Below are 15,086 nucleotides of genomic sequence, written 5' to 3' on the forward strand. Positions count from 1 at the left end.
TTAAGGCTCAGCTGGACAGGTATTTTGAATGAACGGAGGGGTGAAATGGGAGTGGTTTTTTTTTTTTTTTTGGCTGATGGCGCATAAGCTTGCTTTCTTGCATCATATGCCTCTACTAATGCTAATGCTTTTGCCCAAGAATATAGCAGCAAACACAAACAACTAAAATCAGAGTTCTTTATAGAAGTACTCTGATTTAGAAGGAGGATACCCAAACAAAAGTTTGCACTAGAAGAGACAACAGTAATTTCATACATATAGCACTAGGAATTTTTAGATATTTCTGCAAACTGCAATTATGCAACCTTTACAATGCACTTTCCAAAAAAGTTGTTGTTGTTATTTGGTTTTTAGGAGCATTAGCAACTAAGGTCATATTGCTACAGGGATATGCAGTGGTCATTCCCTGACCTTTCCACATCCTCCGTATTTGGTAAAAAAAAAAAGAAGAAGTGTTGTTGTTGTTTTGTTTTTGGTTTTTTAGGAGCATTAGCAACTAAGGCCATATTGCTCCGGGAATATGCGGTGGTCATTCCCTGACCTTTCCGCATCCTCCGTATTTGGTGGTGACGGGCTCGAACCCTGGTCTAATCAAGAAGCGTGTGCTGTGCACTGCTGCTCCTTCCCACCTGGCTATGGCGGCGTCAGAAGAAGAAATATAATGCTATTTATTTGCATTGTGTGCCATTATCCAGATCACTAATTTCAAGGGCTATATCCTTTTACTGGTGTGCAAGAAGGTACTACCTGTCTTTTATACCTCTTTAACAAAATGTGAATATGACAATCATAACAGATTCTGCCTAAATCAATGTCAGAATACATATAATCAAATAAACAGATAGGGAAGTGAGAATTTATTCGGCACTGAATAAAGCGCTTTGTTATCGTTTTCTCCTATTTTCTTGTTACAAAAAGAGAATAGTGTGAGAAGGTTCTGGAGCATGCAATGTGCCAGCAGCACACATCAATTTAAACTAGGTGACTACACACTGGTTTATGATATTTAGGGAATGCAGGATTTTTTTTTTTTTTTTTTTTAATTATGCCGGATTACAGGATTTGAAACTCAATTTGTTCCAGTTGTGGCCATCATATCTGGTCACCCTAGAATAAGAAAACATCACTCCCAAAAAGTGATTTTTTTGGTATTTGGTATGTTGAGGGTCTAGCGGCTCCTAGGATTTCTCCCATCTCCGCGGTGTTCTCTGTATCGAGTGACAGTACCCTGTCAAGCCAGAGATTTAAAGTGAGTGGATCGTGTAGTCTGTTGTGCCCATTGTTCATCTGGCTTATTGGCCATTGGGCCCCCTGATGGGACCCAACGTTGCCCATACCGCGCCACATGGAGGCTAGCCAGGTGTTACCAGGTGTACTCTGGCAGGTCCTGCCACCTACTTTCCTCAGATTTCAATGGCTAGGACCTAAATTAAAAAAAAAAAAAAAAACATTGCTTTAATCGCTGTTGGTGCTTTTGTTTGGTCATAGAGATTTGCCTTAAGAGCGAGAAGGGATTGCACGCTGGATGAATTTTATTTTTGGCCGAAAAGGGTCGGGCAAGCAATTTTGGTGTAGTTACAATTTGACATGTGGGGCTGTGCACTGTGAAGGTAGACAGATTAGGGTGGGAAGAAGGAAGGCTGGAGGACAGAAAAGGAAGAAAGGGACCGATAGAGAAGGTGGCCCCCCCAATGTTCAGTGGGTGTGCCCATGCCACACCAGAAGGAAAGTGGGTTTTGCAGGGAGAGGAGGGGACAGGGGTGTCGGACCTGGGTTGCCATTTGGCTAGTTGGCAGCAAGGCTGCAATCTAAGTCATTCACTTTGACTCTCCAGGTGGTGGACTTAGTCTCGGCAGAGGTCAGGATGCATCACCTGCACGTGACAGGCCAGCTACATCCCAGTGTTTGGTCGCATCCAGTTAGAACTCAGTTGTCTTTCAATTGCTGTAAAAAGTGATTAATAACAACTGATAAAAGTGCAATTACACAATTTTTGGAAACTAGCAACAGAAGAATATCCCTGTGAAGAGTACATAAAACCATACACCTTTCAGAGGATTCTTCATAGTTTCCCTTGCCATATGCAGTCTACCATTTCATACCATTGTAAGAACCAAGCATAATGAAAGGGAGGGGGGTGGAAGGTTTCTGGAATTAACTGAAGGTTTTCATCCATTTTTGGCTCAATCAATGAGTAAGCAAATTATGGAAAAGGACATAAATCTCATCTATCAAAACTGATTTGTAATCAATTCAACAAACAACTTAATGAAATCTGAATGGAGTTTAGTTTTCAGTATAGACAGATTCAGTCCTGATATCATACACAAAGAACATCTGTCATCATGCACGTGTTAAGAAATAGTTCAAGTGAACATGTTTTGACATCCAAAAAAGCCCCTAAATATACAAACGAAGACCTTCCCTCATGACGCAGTCCTCTGCTTCTGAAAACACTGAATATCTGTGAAAAATATCTAGCCAACCTTCAATATGTTGAATTCAAAATTCTCTCAGCTATATCATGAAAATAAAGCCAAATGGATATACTACATTAAACACAACAACTGTTATTTTTATAATGCTTTTTAAGGAATTCAACTGAATTATAAATACACAAATCAATAACTGCAATAACACAATGTTTGGAAACTCACAACAGAAGAATATCTCGATGAAGAGTGCGTTTTTTTGCAGCTCTGGAGAACAGCTAAATTTTCATTTATATTTAAGTTGTTTTATTGACTTAATTGTTAGACTAAATTATTTTCTATAAGTAACTTTATAGTTCTAGCCAAGCTCCGTGGTTTATTCTTGAATTTAGATAGCAATTTTGAAAGTTAATACTTAGTGTCTGTAGATTTTACGTTTGTAACTTTCTGCCATTGTTATACAATACAGAATAGCGTAAGGTTAAACATAAAACTAGATAGTGAAAAAACGTAGCACTGTATTAGAAATCTTTTAGATTAGTATAGTATTATCAATTAATCAGTAAATTTATTAATCTTATTAAAGTTCATTGTTAATTAAATTATAATTAACAGAATCATGACCCAGACTAGAGCAGTAAAGCAGCGTTCACAGAATTGCCAGAGTGCTGTGGCTCGCAGGAGAAACGAAGGGAGTGATTCTCCAATGCATCAGTCTAAAACATTGCAAGAAATGTGAAATGTTTGCAGACCTGTCTAGAATAGGAAAATGATCTAACCAAGTCTTTGTGTGCTACATGCAGAGACTATGAAGAAATTAGGTGCCAACTCAGTGTTCTGATGGGCATCTATGAGGTGTAGAGTAAATGGCCTCGAAGAAATTAATATGAGGAGCCTATCAAACTCTCAGCTACCCAACTCAAAGCCAGAGCTCCCTCCTGTGCATCAGGCAACACAGTGTAAATCTCAAAGGCAGAATGTTTGTTTGTTATTTGGTTTTTAGGAGCATTAGCAACTAAGGCCATGTTGCTCCAGGGATATTCTGTGGTCATTCCCTGACCTTTCCGCATCATCCATATTTGATGGTCATGGGCTCGAACCCCGGTCTAATCACATGTGCTACGCACTGCTGCTCCTGCCAACCTGGCTACAGAGGCGTCAAGGCAGAATGTGCTGGTCCCACAGGAACTAGTTATTGTCGGCGACTCTATTCTCAGGGAGATGGGGAATATATTATGCAAAAAGGATAGGTGGAACAGGACCAGGGTATGTATGCAAGGGGCAAAAGTTTATGATGTTGTAGGGCATATATCATCTTTTAAGGGCACAAAAGGTGATATCGTTGTACACGTTGGCACTAATGACCTTAAGAGTAAGAGATCTGCAAATTTACTTAACAAGTACAGGAAAACACTGGAAAAAAGACACGAGTTAGGGTTAAATTTGAGTGTCTGCAATTCTGCCCAGACACTATAGGAGGGAGTATAATGATGAGAGCATGTCAATCAGTTCGGCCCTGGAGAGATTGTGCAAGGCTCATGGGGCAGAAATTTTTTCAACATGGTCTGTGCTTGCTAACAGGAGAGACTGCTTCTACAGGGATGGAATACACTTAAATAGAAAGGGTGCAAGAATATTTGCTGATGCTATCAAGGCAGTGTTAAGTTGTTTTTTTTTGTAGTTGTTGGCGATAGGCTTCTGTGGCCATAATGCACCTCCCAAGGTTTTTGCAGTACTTTGATCCAAGCCCGAGGCGGGATCGAACCCGCGATTTTGGGTTGCCAGGCAGGCACTTTACCCACCCGGCTAGCCCGGTCAGCCAGTGTTAAATGGGTCGGAAAACTGCAGGGAATCACAGACTAAAAGATTAATGGTATCCGCAGGCAGAGGCAAAAGTGATTCTTCCACTGCTTCTATTGTAATAAACAGCAGCCTAGAAAGCAAGTTGCTGGGGACTTCAAGATGGTTGGTTTAAATGGAAGTTTATTGGCACAAGGGCAACTAAAGCCAAATTGTGCCTGTCACAGTAATTCTGCCAGTGTTTTTTTTTTTTTTTTTTGTCATATGTCAGATATGTTCATATAAATGAATTTGTTTTAAAAAATTAAATAAATCAGATAAATTTGCGTCATCACTGAGAATATGGTTCATCTCTAATGAATTGTTTTGGGTTAAAACCAATTTAAAATTTGTTAATCGAGCAGCATGATTGTGAGGACACTCGAGAAGAATGTGTTTCACTGTAAGTAGGGCGGAACAATAACGACAGTGTGGAGGTTCATCACCTGTCAACAAGTGGAGGTGGGCGAGATGGGAATGCCTAATGCGTGTCCTTGCAAGGACAACCTCTTCTCGTCTGTTTAATCGTGAACTAGAATTCCACTATTGTGGCCTTTTTCTTTATTTCGAAAAGTTTATTATGGGTCTGTTGCTGCCATACTGATGCCCATTGGTCAATACATAACTGTTTTATGATGAGTTTGCAGTCCATATAAGGAATTGAGGCAAGTGAAGACACGCAGTTGACTGGATTTTTTGCTGCTTGATCTGCTTTCTCATTTCCCCGGATTCCAGTATGCCCAGGAATCCAGCAGAACCTTACCTCTGTGTTATGCTCTGTGAGATTAATTAACTGTGCTCTGCTTTCTTTCAGAATAGGATGAGAGTTCGGACATTTATGTTGTAAAGAAGTTACCGCACTCAAGGAATCGGTATAGATTATTATCTTTTCATTAGACCTGTTGTTGAGGTGTTCGGTAGCCATTTTTATTGCATGGAGTTCAGCAGTGTAAATACTGCAACTTGGGAAAAGTTTCAGAGATTGCACAAGTGGGAAGAACTACTGCAGCACCTACATCTGTATCAGATTTGGATCCATCAGTATATATTTGCAGACAATGTGTGTTTGCTGATGCATGAGTTGAATGTAGCTGCTGTATATTTTGATTGTCCAACGTCTGTTTTACCCACTTTTGAAAAAATTCATCAGATATAAAGGTTTGAAAGTGGACCATGGAGGCTCCATTTCTCTGATGTCTGGGTGGATATTATCTAGTGGGACACTCCAATTCTGTGCAACATCCTTCAATCTGATTCCAGCAGGTTTATTTTCATTTGGTTTATTTCTGTAGAAATTTTGGAAAGACAGAGCAAACATGTAAGGCCAGATGGGATGTGAGGGCATACTCCGAAGTTTGGCTGTGTACATAAGCAGCAGCATCTATCTCCAAAAAAATAATTGAAGTTCATGTGTATCAATATAAATACTCTGGACTGGCAACGTTCAGAAGGCACCTAGAGCTATTCTAAGTGCATTGTGTTGAATGGTATTTAGGGACTGTAATGCTGATTTTCTAGATGAGTCATATAGGGGTGCACCATAGTCTAGTCTGGATCAGATTATAGTTTTATACGGGTGAAGAAGGGAGTGTCAGTCAGCTCCCCATGACATCGCAGAAAGCACTCTAAGGATATTCATTTTCTTCATACAAATAGTTTGTACGTGCTACATGTGTTTTAGGAAGTTTAATTTCTTATCCAATATTAAACCTAAGAATCTAATATTGTCATTGACTGGAATAGCATGATTTCCCAGGGACAATTCAGGATCAGGGTGCAGTTTTCGTTTCTTGCAGAAGTGTATAGCGACAGTTTTCTGTGGTGACAGTCTGTAACCATTTTGTAACATCCACGTTTGTATTTTATTTACTGATAGTTGGAGTTACCTTTCAGCAGAGTACATATTTTGTGAGTGACTTGATATAGTGAGGTCATCGGCATAAAGATAAGGTTCTTTAAAGGACTTAAAGAACCTTATCTTTATGCTTCATTAGTAGGACTTCAGAGTGCTACTATTCACAGTCTCTATAAGTAGATCTCCGGAGCGAAGTCTTTTCACCATTTTAGGTGGTCCGGCAGCATTCTCGAGACATTTCTGGATAAGAAATGGAGAAAGTGCACCTATCAGTTGACTTGTTTGGGAATGTATTATAAGAAACAGAGGTGATTCCTTTTTGGATCCATCTGTTCTTTGTCTCTTTGGATGGAAAGTGTCAAACTCAGTTTGGTCTGTCCTTGAACAGGTTGAGGCATGAGGCTCAACAGATGGATAATGGTCTTCGTGATCCATGTTAGCTCCTTTTAGCCCTTGACAGAGAACCTTTTCTGCCACGGTTATTGGCCCCGCCATGGGGAAGCAGGAGCAGTGCCACTAGAGTGACCAAGCGGTGTAGGTTAGTTTGTTAGTTTTAAAGAAAGAAAAAAGAAAAATGGTTTTCCTTTCTGTAACTTACAATTCGTAAGAGTAAGATAACAATAAATTACTTTAAACGTAAGAAAAACTTTCCAAGTTAACAAGAACTGTTGCAGTGAGAAAACGCTCTATATATAGCTCAGAGAATCGTTTGATCACAATAACACTTGGCACCTGGGGCCGGGGACTTCAAGAGCTGCCGGTAGTCATCATGGAACAAGTGAATACAAGGACTGTGTTAGGGTAACTAAAAGTAAGAACAAGTTCGTTATGTTATTTTTGGTTTTTAGGAGCATTAGCAACTAAGGCCATATTGCTCCGGGAATATGCGGTGATCATTCCCTTGACCTTTCCGCATCCTCCGTATTTGGTGGTGATGGGCTCGAACCCCAGTCTAATCAAGAAGCATGTGCCACGCACTGCTGCTGCTGCTGCTCCTTCCCACCTGGCTACGGAGGCACCTAAGAACAAGTGCATGTATACTAGCATGTACACTAATGCTAGAAGTATAGTAAATAAAATTGATGAATTTGAAGTGTTGATCAAGACATTAAAGGCAGATATTGTTGGGATATCAGAGACAGGGTGTCACACAGATATAAGTGCAGAATTGGAATTTAGGGAGTACAACATATACAGAAAGGACAGACAGGGTAGGAAGAGAGGAGGGGTTAAGCTGTTAGTTAAGAAACACAAAATCTAAGGTAGTGCATCCAGTTGACATGGGTGGACAGTGCAATGATGAGTCTGTTTGATGTGACATAAACACCGGGAAAAGTAAAATGAGAGTATGAGTATGTTAAAGGCAATATGACTCTGATGAGTATAATGAACAGTTATGCAGAGAAATAGAATGGTGCCAGTATATCAGAATGTCTTGTAATGGGGGATTTTAACGTTCCAGATATTGACTGGAACTTGTGGTTTGGGCACTCGCACGCTAGCAAGACTTTTCTGGATTTATTGGGGGAGAGTTTTCTAAAACAACATGTTCGAGGGGCAACCAGAGGGAGTAATACCCTTGATCTGATTATCAGCAGTGATTATTCATGCATTAAGAATTTGCAGATAAAGGAACCACTAGGTGACAGTGATCACAGTGTACTGATGTGGGATTTACTTAGAGATGTAACTACCATCAAGGGTAAAGGGAAGGGTTTTTGTTTTCATAAAGGTGACCACAGTGCTCTCAACCAGTATTTAAATTCTATACAGTGGTATCAACTGATGATGTTACCAATGGTGAATTCTAAATTGGAAGCCTTCACGGACTTAATCTTGGAGGCTACTAGGCTTTTCAAATACTGTCCAAGGTTCAAACCTAAATGGATGTCGAATGAATTAATGAGGCTCGTGGCAGAGAAGAAAAATGCATGGGATGAATATAAATTATCAGGCGCCATGGAAGCCTATGGCAGATATAAGCTAGTCTATAATCAAGTCACAAAGGAGGTTAGGCAGGCAAAGGTAGATTACAAGAAAGCTTTGGCAAAGGATGCAAAGAAAAACAGCAAAGAGTTCTCTACTTATGTAAACCCGAGAAGAAATGGGATGAATCATATTGGTCCACTTAACATATATGGTTCGACTATTGATGATTCTGCTCAAGTAGCTGATAAACCAAATGAGTATTTTGCATCTACATTCACACGAGTTATTCAAGGAGGGGAAATGCCAGACGTTTATCAAACTCTAACAGGGAGCTAAGTGATTTTGTAATAACTGAGAGCAAAGTGGAGGAGAAATTGTTGAAGTTAAACATAAAAAAGGCACTTTTGGGCAGATGGAATCTATCCAGTTATAATGAAGGAGGCAGCAAGGGAAGTAAACAAACCCTTAGCCATAATTATAGGAGCATCCTTTGAGTCATGGGAGGTCCCTATGGACCGGAGACATCTCCGGTCCATGGGGACCTTCCCTTGATTTCTGGTTGTGAAAATACTGGCATCACTGGTTGAAGTAATGCAGGACTATGGATTGGAGATGTGTTAGTATCTCCCCACTTCTCCCTTTATCCCCCATCGAGAAGTGGGGAGATACTAACACACCTCCAATCCATAAAGACCGCCACTGAATCCAAGGAGTACCATATAGTTACGGCAAAAAGTTTGCTTACCACATTTGTTGCCTCTCTTAATATAACTGGATAGATCCCACCGTTTTGTATGCCTTATTTACTTTTAGCTGCAAAAATAATTTCTGGTTTCAACTTTCCTCTCAGTTATCACAATGTCATCCAGTTTCCATGGCGCCTCCGTAGCCAGGTGGGAAGGAGCGGCAGTGCGTAGAACACGCTTCTTGATTAGACCGGGGTTCGAGCCCGTCACCACCAAATACGGAGGATGCGGAAAGGTCAGGGAATGACCACCGCATATCCCGGAGCAATATGGCCTTAGTTGCTAATGCTCCTAAAAACCAAATAACAAACAAACAAACCAGTTTCCATTTATAACCTGTTATTTATTTCTGGTATTTCTATCCTTAAAAAATTCTTCACGCATGAATATAGACGAAAAATATCTAATCAGTTTATCAAAAACCTAAGCGGGATCATCAACAGTTATACCATCCATATCTAATGAAGATGTCTAACCATCTTCATGACCTGATGATCTACTGTAGGTTTCTGTATCCCCCTGATTTGCATCCCACATACTTTTCTTCTTTGCCACTTGTCCCATCAGTTCCTCTAACATCCATTTAGGTCAAGGCCTTACTTCTCTTAGCAATATCCCTTAGTTGATATAAAAAGCCTAATAGCTTCTATAAGTACTTCCCGAAATGCTTCCCATTTAGAATTTGCAGTTGATAAAAATCACCAGTTGGCCCAATAAATACAATTTAAAAAAACTGACACATTTATAGTCACCTCTATGAAAGCAAATCCCTCCATTTACTTTGACAGTAGTCAGATGATACATCAATATCCTATAATCACTCTCACCTGGTTCCTTTCTATGGAGATTTCTAATGCACAAAGAGTCACTGCTGATAATCAGATTAAGAGAATTTCTCTCTCTCTCATTGACTCCCAATCATTTGTTACTGAAGTCACACTTGAAGTTAAAAGACGTGTATCAACAGCACACCTATACAGGGTGTCTCGAAAATACACGGCATAACTTCAGGAATGAGTTCCTCATACGTAGACAATAAAAATATTTTATATCAACATAGTTCCGGAAATGCTTGGTTTCCAAGTTTTGAAGGTCTGTCTATGACACTTAACTGTTCACATCACCTTATAGTAATTGTTCAAAATGTCCACTTTCTGCCTGAATACAGGCCTCACATTGACATCTCATGGACTCGTGAAGACGATGCCAAATTCCTGGCATATTTCGTATTGTCTCACAATCTGCCACAATTGCATGTGGGTTTTCCTCAGCCCGTACATGCTGCTTGTGAAAGTTTTGGATTCCGTCTCGTGTGAACTGTGCTTCATCTGTGAATATCACTAAGGCAGGAAAGTGAGGAGCTGTACCACACTGCTGCAAGAACCACTAGCAGAACATTACTCGTGCAGGGTAATCTGCTGGTGACAAGGCCTGTACCCATTGCAGATGGTAAGGATACAGTTGGTGTTCTCGCAAAATTCTCCAAATAGTTGAATGTTTAACAGCCAGTTGCATTGCTATTCTGCGTGTGCTGATTCCAGGAGTGGCATGCACAACATCCAAAATCTCCTCTTCTACTTTAGGAGTCGTAGATCTTGGTCGTCCTCTGTTGGCAGCACGAGGTGTAAAGGTCCCATGTTCACAAAGGCGGTAATAGATACCTTCAAACATTTTCCTGTCTGGACATCTTCATTCTGGGAACCTTTCGTGGTACAAATGACGAGCCTCCTGAGCATTGCCATCCGCCAAACCGTACATAAAGTGCATATCCGCTTGCTCCTGATTTGAGTACATGGTTGGAATGGAAAACCACCAGGTTCTGTCAGTACCTTGTGATGAAGGAAATCACCTGCAGGAGATAAGACATTCCGGTTAATAACTCGGGAACCAAGCATTTCCGGAACTATGTTGATATAAAATATTTTTATTGTCTACATATGAGGAACTCATTCCTGAAGTTATTGTTGTTATTTGGTTTTTTAGGAGCATTAGCAACTAAGACCATATTGCTCTGGGGATATGCGGTGGTCATTCCTGACCCTTCCGCATCCTCCGTATTTGGTCGCCAAGGGCTTGAACCCTAGTCTAATCAAGAAGCGTGTGCTACGCACTGCTGCTCCTGCCCACCTGGCTACGGAGGTGCCATTCCTGAAGTTATGGCATGTATTTTTGAGACACCCTGCATAGTGACTGCCATTGAACTCAACAGTTTTTTGTAACCTTACAGCACACCAGTTGGAAACCATTACTTTAATATGATTAGTAATCATATTACATTACTGTAATATGATTATTACCGTAACATGGTGTAGAAAACAGTCATCCAATAAACTCAGAAAAGTTTTGTCACTGTGTGAGTGGTCAATTACAAGTTTTAGTCAATGTCTGAAATATGAAAAGTTAAAAACCCCTATTTAAAGATATTCTGATTTACTGACCAACTCTATTTGTCTGTATAGCTGTTCAATAAATTCAACACATTATTTTGACCTATAACATACTCCTACTCTCATTTTTGCCTAAATGGTTATGTCAGATCAAACTGAATCAATGTTGCAGTGGCCTCAACTGACCTCACTCAACTGGCATACAACTAGCACACAAACCAGCATATGATTTATTTGGCAGAGAAGCTCAACACAGAGATAAAATTCGTAGAGGAAATCTTTAGGTACCACTATAATGAAATTACATATACATCCTTCCTGTACATGTACTCATTGAATTCAAATTCTGCATCCCCTATGTCACAGTGGCACCACATTCATCAAATTTACTAACTATCCTTCTAGCATTAGTGCCTAATCAAGTTTAAATGTGCCTCTTTTCGCTTTTAGTCATTCCCGGGGGCTCACATCTGGTGAGTATGGGCTTGGCAAACCCAGGGTCCTGAGCTGGATATCATCATTCTTCTCTTTCTTGGTGATTCCTTTATACTTCTCTCTCTCTCTCTCTCTCTCAGGGGGTAACTCGGGGAATTTTTTTTTTTTTTTTTTTTTTTTTTTTGGCTGGTGCAGCATAAGCCTCAGGCTTCCTTGTACCATATGGCTAATAATAATAATAATAATAATAATAATATTATTTGTGTGTCCCATGAGGATCGCTAACATACCACATAGCCTGCCACACTTTGCTTTCTGGGCTGTTGCACATCCCAACAGAAACACTGCAAGAATCAATTTCACCTCTGCTTATAGGTAACATTAAACTATTAGTCTGCATATTCCACACCCCAAAAGTAGCAGTTTTTCATATTGCACCTCTTCTATTTCCTTTGCTATAAAAATAGTCCATCCTGTTAACAATTACAAAACCATCTCGATAGGAATAGTATCCTTAATGGAACGCAAAATGGTTCATAAATAGGAAGCCTTGCCTGACCAATCAACTAGATTGGACAAGCAAGGCTTCCTCTTTATTTTGTGTTCCATTAAGTCAGTGATTGCATCCAGCTGTTCTATGACAAATTCATAGAACAGTTGGATGCAATAAACAACTTTGGCACTATTTATCCTGACTTCAGTAAAGCTTTTGATATGGTTTCCGCACAAAATGCTATTACATAAACTGGAGCAAATTTGGATTGTTATTAATATCCTTCTTATTAATATCCTAAAAGTCTGCTTCAGTCAGGAGCTGGCTAAAAAATTAGAGCAAGAGAAGTAGTCATAAACAGACCAGTAAATAGAGTCCCTCAAAGTATTCCTGAGGCCTTCTTGTTTCTAATCACCCTTGATGACACCAATGAGTATGGGGAAAATATCAAAGTCTGTTTATGATTTAACGCTTTATGTGTGGGAGTCTTGAGAACATGTACATAGATCTACATTTTGAAGGTCACTTCAAACAATGTGTCTGTTAAAGCACAAATTGTCTTAATTTTTCTATTATGTGCTGCCATCTCTGATCTGCATTTCCAAACTAACTGCAGAAACAATGACCAATGACAGCACAAAAGTAGCTTTCAAAATCAGGAGAAAAGATTACACCTGCTAACTCAGTTGTCCTATTTGGGCTTACAACAACCAAAACTGAATAATTTCCGAGGAATTCAGAACTAGAATATGTCAGAAATAAATTAAGTAATACATGAACAGATGTAAAGTATATTACTGCATCAAAAAGTAATAATGGATTTTATTTACAACTTTTTTATTTATTTATTTTTTTAATTTTTTTATGATGAAGTAGAGAAGGCCCTGAAGAAAATCTGTAAAATGAACAAAGGAAGTATATTTTCACTGGTTGGAGAGACTAAAATTAGGGTGTAACAAAATTAAGGAAGGAACAGAATCACAACATATGAAGTTTACCATTGAGCACCATGTTATGGATGACTGGAATAAATTACCTACCATGGTGGTTAAGGCATAGAGCTTACGTAATTTTAAAGCATAATTAGACAGTCACTATTTAATAATAAATGAGTAAATGGGCAAGTTTTTTTTTTTCTTCTTCCTTTTTTTTTTTTTTTTTTTTTTGCAGATGCAGAAAAGGTCTGCTTCCTTACATCCTTGAGATCAGTCCTTTCTAAACTTTCACACCAACACATTATGTAAGTGCCAAAAATAATTCAACACCCCACCCTTTTTGTTCTTATCTTTTAAGTCAATGATAAATGCAATGGTATGCAACTTCCTTTGTTTTGGATTAGAAATATAGACAAGGGTATGGGACATAAAATTCCCTCTAATTTATGTTCTTAGTGTGAAAAATAAATATCACTTTGCACACTTACACTGTTGCACAGCCCCCTGTCATGCAAAAATAATTATTATTATCATTAATAACAAAAACAATTGTGTGATTTTTTACGCAAGAATTGGAAAATAATTCAATAACAGATAATTATAACTGTATTAGGTTAAACAGATTTTTCAAATATAAAATTAGCATTATGAAAACTACTCCTGACAGTTTTAACAAATTCTATAAATTACAGAGTAGGTATACAGCTCCCATATATACTTTACCGACAGTAAAACAATGCAATCTTTTATCAGTGAAGGTTAGGAGGTACCTTTTCCCGAAAAAATAATTTCTTTGAATTGTTTGTGGTGTGGTTCTTCCAGGTTTTCCTGCACGTATGGTTCCTGACAGAAACTAAGCATGATTTGTAGTCCAGTACTAGAAATATGTGAACCCTTCATGAGGCTTCCTGGCAGGCTGTGACCATGTGGGACCAAGCCATGGCCATATTCAGCTGCATTCAAAATATGTAGTATTTACTCAAAAAATTTGGTGAGTGACTCCTACAAAAACACTGTGCAGTGACAGTACAGCTGCACAACATAGAAGGAATGCTGGTTAGAAAGAATGTGTGGTAACAAACACAAACATAACCAAATCAATACCAACTGAAATTGGCTAAGCCCGTTTAGTATTAGTAGTGGCAAATGATGGAAGAAAGCAAGCTTATACAACACCCGCAAAAAAATAAATAAATAAAAAATAAAATAATAAGAGAAGTTTGCCTCGATATAGTACGTAGAACACTTCTGTATCGTACGAAGTGTTCTACGTACTATATTGAGCATTACAGCTCTGGTTCATACTAAAAAAAATACACTTCCCATATCACCAGTTTCTTTAGTTCTTCCTTAGTTTAGACTACCCAACTCTACAACACAAGATAGAAGTTTGTTCCAACAATCCCAAAGGCTGATGGCAAACTTCCACACATCTATGCTACAACCGCCATTTCTCAATTTCAATTTAAGTCTCCTTGTGTGTATGTGTCGTCCGATCAAGAAAGATTTCATCAAAATTGAGTTTATTCAATGCAAACACAATCACCTCAATCAGATCTCCTTGCAGGTGCCTAGTCTCCAGATACTCAATTTGCAAAACAGAAGCCTTCCCTGGTAAAGCATCCTTTGTTTTCCTCACTAATCTCACTGCTTTCTATGTACCCATCCTGGCAGATCCACATCCTTCATAAAATGAGGCTTCCAGACCTAGTAATAGAAGTTGTAGTAAGAGGGGCAAATTATGCAAGAAAGCAAGCTTATATAGCATCAGCCAAAAAAAAAGAAAGAAAAAAATCTACACAGTTAAGCCATCCATACCCTCCAAGAATCTGTCTAGTTCTTCCATGAATTTATTCAACCCATCCACTTCCACAACAACAGATGGAAGCCTGTTTCAACAATCAACCATCTGCTGGCTGAAAGCAAACTTCCACACACTTATTCTGCAACCATCCTTGCTCAACTTGAATTTATGTCCCTTCATGTGTGTGTGTCAGCACGTTGAAGAATACCATTAACATTCAACTTACTCAAT

The 15,086-nt window shown here is 39.1% G+C and overlaps 1 protein-coding gene across 1 annotated transcript in view; it reads right to left on the minus strand.

Moving 5' to 3' along the window:
* Positions 1 to 15,086, minus strand: part of LOC150089278 (uncharacterized) — a 158,507-nt gene that overhangs the window by 112,546 nt on the left and 30,875 nt on the right. The window lies entirely within an intron of this gene.

This window comes from Mastigoproctus giganteus, chromosome 2 (assembly GCF_048544385.1).
Source record: "Mastigoproctus giganteus isolate SK-2022 chromosome 2, ASM4854438v1, whole genome shotgun sequence".
In the NCBI taxonomy this organism is placed as follows: Eukaryota; Metazoa; Arthropoda; class Arachnida; order Uropygi; family Thelyphonidae; genus Mastigoproctus; species Mastigoproctus giganteus.